A 6,000-nucleotide genomic window follows, 5' to 3' on the forward strand; every position below is an offset into this window, starting at 1 on the left:
GTGGCCTTAAAGTGTAATTTCCAAATGGGCAGAGACTTTTGTCTGCATTATTCACTGCTGTAAATATACAAGGTCTAAAAATAATATTTGATATATAATATACACTAAGTAATATTTGTTGAAAGAATAAATATAATATCACTTCTTGGCTCCCAGGTCAACAGACAAAAGAGACTGGAATATCAATCCCATATTTCAAGAAGATCCCTTTGCTCTTTATTAACTATTTAGTTCCCTCAAGTGATAGAAATTCCTTCATTTTAATACAAGGAAGAGCAAGAATAAAGAGACATTTGAAAAGGATTACTTTTTATTGGAATAAAGCAATAAAGATGATAAAGTAGGTTGATTTTGTTGGATTTGGGGTTTAAGATTGTTGTTCTATTTCTTTATGTTTCCTTTGAAAAGAAATAATAAAATGAGAAAAAATAATTGGAGTAAATATTCAAGTACTCTTGTGGAATAGAATTGAGACTAGAGTGTGGAAAGCAAACGTTAAAAGCAAACCTGAAAAATCTCCTTGGCCCATTAGCATTCTACTCGTCTTCTTGATTTGTGCATTTTCTCCGTCTCTTAAACGACCTCCTATCACTTGCGCACCCACCAGAATAAATATAGCCATCACGTAATATGGAACTTCTTGAGAATTACCATTTAATTTTTAATCTGTAAATGTGTTCTTATGATTTAAACCTGTCTAAATGTCAGAAATTCCTCCTCTTCGACAAGTCTAAGAATCCTTGGGAAAATTTTTAAACAGTTCCTAATTTAGCTAGGATGACTTAGAATGTCAGTAATTGGGGTGCAAAAAAAATTATGCCTCTTAATTGATGTTTAACTACCATTGAAGGTAACTTTCATTGGCACTGCAGGCCAGGTTTAAAGAGGCTGCCTAGGTGTAGAGTTAGGGGTCCTATCTTCTTTTGACAAATAAACTGAAAACCCAGAAAACTCTCCTGTTATCTCCTGTGGCTTGTAACCTCACCAACAGTCACAAATTATTGTGTCTTTAGCCTGTGGTAGTAAAACACCCTAAGCAACCCTGTTTTGTAGGGATGTGGCAAAACAATGATTAGAATAACAATAGTTTGTATGAGGCAATGTATTATAAACTCTTTTTGAATTCTGTAGTGCTCCATACATGTTAGCTGTTTCATTACCCATAATTGAAGTTGTCATCATTATTGTTTTCAGTGCTGGATGAGAAAGTCTTTATTTAACTCATGCTTCCTTTTCCACGGACTCAGGAAATATGTCTCATATACAATAACTGTGACAGCTCTCTGGAAAGCTTCCTCTTGTTTGCAATATCTTTGTGGAAGGCTTCTTAAGGTTACATTGCTGGTTTCAAAATGTAGCATCTTAGCTGTTAAATGAATTATTTGTGAAGGAAAGTCACTGTGCAATGTATTATTGAAAACACTAAATATGATGCAGTTTGCCATTTCTGAAAATAGTGATTCCTGCATATTTTAATATTAATTGAACCTAGAGTTTGTAATGGAAAGAGTCCAGAAACTGAAGGAAAAGAATTGGAGTCTAATGAGAAAATGCTAGAAGGCATGCTCATTAGTACCCATTGGAACTTTAACCCACAAGAGTACACGTGCCTGTTCTCTATGTCAATACTACTTCACATATTCATGCCTTGTCTTACAACTGGGCAAAAACACTGAATCCTCTGCCTACTCATCCTCATTTTACTTGGTATTGGTGCGTATGTGTGGTTGTGTGTGTGTGTGTGCCTGTGTATTCTCAGAAGTAGTCACTTAGTATTTCAGTATATATATTGACATTTTTAGATGTGCAAAATCAGCTGTATTAGTGTATTAATGGTTGAAAATTTTCCACTCAGTCCCTCAGTCCCTGCGTATCAATTTATTTTACTGCAAATCTCCTCTTAAAGCAGCTACTCATGAGAAGTGATCCCTCAGCAGGAAATAACGCAGACAGGTGGGAAGAAATCCTGCTCTGTGATTTTCTCCCTTTGACATATGCTTAAATAACAGCTCAAAGAATTTCTGCTTCCTGGTGGGCAGTAGAATTAACATCAGCCTATGTAATGAGCAGTGACCATAAACTGAATTTCTATGGAAAAATTTGTGTTTAACCTGTATAACAGTTATACACCAGGTATATGTATTAATGCATTAATATAATCTATTTTTATCTAATTTTTGTGCTAACTTGGAGAAATCACACCTACACCCTTGATCTTTCCTGGAATAATTCTATAAAACTATATCTTATCACTGTAAAATTATCCTGAAGTGTTAAGTCTGCATAGTGTGTTAGAGGGTGGAGTAAATAAGGAAGAAGGTATAAGATAATTTTCTCTCAAATATATACTGTCAAAGATATGTTGTATACTTTGGTAAACTGACCTTACAGGTCTATAAAGACTATGTCTCTTTTCTAAGGGACTGCCCTATGCTTTGAGAATAGAACACTCAAATGGTAGAATGTGGCCCTGCTGCAAACCATGAATTTCCATTCATTTCTGTACTAAGTCACATTCGCATGTATAAACTATGTTCTGCAGCTGGTAAAAACATAAGTTTCTAGCCAAAGTTTAGAGCGTCAGGGAATCTGTCTCTTACCCTCTGTTCCCTCATCTTTAGTAACGGCTGCAGCTCCTCCAGGCATCCCAGGAAAAGTTCAAACAGGTAAAAGCAGAGAGCACTGTTTCATTGGTCAGGACTTGAACACATGGCCACCAGAGAAGTGGTGAAATTGAGTTTTAGCGATTACAGCCTCTAATAGTGCATGCATGCTGACTTTTATCTTTTACAAGTCAAAATGGCCTTGTTCTCCTTGCTGTTTTACAGGTACCAACTCATCTGAAAAGCGGACAGTTGCCAGTCTATATAAATGCTCAGGAGAAGTTAAAGAAAAGATATGGAAAAATATCACACATATCATAATTGCATTTATGAAAACAAAAAGTAGTTTAGACAAAAACAAAGAAATGATTCTGTAATGTCAGTGTTTATCACAGTGGGACATTTATAGAGGATCTGTGTAAAATCTGGGGCTACCTGTCCCTAAAGATCTATGGAGTAGGAGTCTTATTCCATGTCCTTTTTCAGATAAAACTCCAATGGTCGTCTAGGAACACTGAAGTACATTCAAGTCAATGAGAGTTTTATATTCATAAAAACTCTAGAACAAGCCTCATTAATGTACTTACAAGACCTAAAAAGGAGCCAACCATGTATCTCTTATTTCCCCACTGAGAAATCCATCAGCTTTCTTTGTTCAAGCGCTCAATTGCTAAATACCTTTCCTGTATGTTTCTGAATGTTAGTTCTTCAATAATAATCAAGGAATAACAGTTGGAAACATTTTTATAAAATATTTATCTTGTCGATGGTTATTGTCAGAAGCTTTAAAAACTTCTTTGCTTCTGTGTTACTTTTTAAAATAGCCGGCTTTCATAGTAAACGATATCTGAGAAAACCAATACAATTTAAAAACAAAGATTTTTGAAGAGAGAATAAATGTCAAGATCATTTTTTCATGCCTTTTTTTTCTTTAGGCAGGCGAGGTAACACTATGCTTATTTCAAGGAAGATAACCTAAATCCAAAGTAACTTTAATAAGTGATTTATGGGAGAAAAACTCAACGTACTTCTGAAAGAAAGTGATACTACTAAGTTTAGGAAGTCAAATAAGCAAAGCTAGTTGCTGGGTTTCCCGGCAGGGTTTATGGAGGCAGATACTTTACAGTTTCCCTTTAAGAAAGGATGTGGGCAGGTAGTCAGTCATCAGTGAGGTCTATCTACAGATAAACTGGCACCGTGTGCTTGTTTTTCATGAATAATTGATTGTCATGAATAATTGACTGAAAGACAGACTGACTGACTCAATGAATGAATGAATGTACATAGGGGGACTCCAACCAGCAACAAACTTCAAGACAAGATTTCCCTTCCAAGGGTCATGGGCTAGTCGTTGATCAGAGTTCATGCATTTAATAACTGGGTTGCAAGCAATCAGGAATCAAAGACTTTACTACTCAGACCATTCTTTGTTCTAAGACTTCTATTTAGAAGGGTGACACAAAGACATGTCCTCATTTCTAATCCAGAATATCCATTCAAATAAATGGATTTCTGTTTTGTTCCTGGATTTTTATGCTAGGAAGAAGAAAATAAGAAACTGGTCAAATTTCCAGTACAGGTATTTGCAAGATCCATTTTGTCCGAAAAGAGGATCCAAAAAGTATTAGAAGGGGACACGAGTGAAAGACTATTGGAAACCCAATATTGATTGATTTTGTGACTGGTGAGGCCTAAATCAATGATGACTGAGCCAGAGGCTGGGGCTTGGCTATAACAACCAGTAGAAATGCTTAGAAAACAAAATAACCTCAAATCATAGTTTAACTTGACTCGAAATTACCTGACTTATTTTTAAACTTTTTTTTTTTTTCAAATTGTGCAATGAACAGAGTTTTAAAATTCAAAATATTTTACAGGTCTGTAACAGCAATAACAAGCAGGACCTGCCCTGTCCCTCTCCACTTCTGATTCTTGCTTCCTGGAGGGAGCTATAACATTTCTCCTAGTCATCTTTTCCATAGTTCTAAGTGGAATAATACTATGTGACTTTTTAGTTCCAGTTTTAGCCTATTGACTTTGTACTAGAGGAGATGAGAATGTACCTTCCTGCATCTGGCCAGCTCTTAACCTTACACCCATTTCCCTTTTACCTATCCTCCCAAGAGTTAGTGATTTAAAGTTATTGTCCCACACATACATTGTTTTATCTATGTGACTATTCATAACTGAGCCCTTCAGCCCTTCAGTATACAAAAATTACATTTCTTTCTTTTGCAACTTTTCTTTTTGCTGAAATTAAAGATTTCCTAATTTTCCATTTATTTAGTTTCTATACTTGTATCATGAATTCATTCTCAACAGTGCAAGTCAACTTTTATTTAATAAAAGATTTCCTTTGAATTAAATTTTGATTGTAGTTTCATTTCTTGGCATTATTCTTTATTAGTGCCTTCTGTCTCTGCTCCAAAAAGCCCTGTTTGTTCTCTGAGCCATTCACTATCACCCCACGAATTCTCCTCTCTTCTTTCTTGAATTGAATCTCTATTTTTCTTGATTTCATGTTGTGTTCTTGTTTGAGTTCCTCACCAATTTTGGTAGAACATCTTTCCACATATTCATGAGAAGAAACAAGTGGGAGGTAAATATTTTGAAACTGTGCATCACTAAAAATTTTTTTCTTCCATCCATAACTGATATGATGACTGGATATAGAAATCTAGCTGGGAAATTAATTCCCCTTAGAATTGTTAAGGGATTATTTCACTGCCTTCTGGTTTTCAGGGCTGTGTTTATGAAGATAGTAATTGAGATTCTTAATATTTTATAAGGCCTTTTTCTCTGGAAGCTTTTGTGAATATTTGACCTTTGTATTTTGAAATGTCACTATGATGTACTTTGATGCCTTTTTTTTCAGCCTTTGGTGTATTAATTTGCTAAAGCTGACATAACGAGATATCATAGAATGGGCGTCTTAAACAATAGAAATTCATTTTTTCACTGTTAAAAAAGCCCAAAGTTCAAACTTCCGTGGTTGTTAGGTTTGGTTTCTTCTGAAGCCTCTCCACTTGGCTTGCAGATGGTCATCTTCTTGCTGTGTCCTCACATCCTCATTTCTCTGTTGTTTGTCAAAATTTCCCCTTATTTTCTAGATACCAGTTAAATTTTATTATGGTACGTCATTTAAATTCAATTACCTCTTTAAAGGGCTTGTATTCAAATACTATCACATTCTGAAGAGTACAGATTAGATTTCAACGTAAATTTGCAGTGGGAGATAATTTATTCCATAATACTTCGGAGTATGCCCTTTAGTTCTGAGATAGTTCCTTGGTTTTTTTTTTTTTTTTTTTTTTTTTTTTTTTTTTTTTTTTTTTTTTTTTTTTTTTTTTTTTTTTTTTTTTTTATTGGTAATTTCCTAATATTTTCTTTCCCATTT

This window comes from Cebus imitator, unplaced genomic scaffold, assembly GCF_001604975.1.
Source record: "Cebus imitator isolate Cc_AM_T3 unplaced genomic scaffold, Cebus_imitator-1.0 Scaffold133, whole genome shotgun sequence".
NCBI classification, from domain to species: Eukaryota; Metazoa; Chordata; class Mammalia; order Primates; family Cebidae; genus Cebus; species Cebus imitator.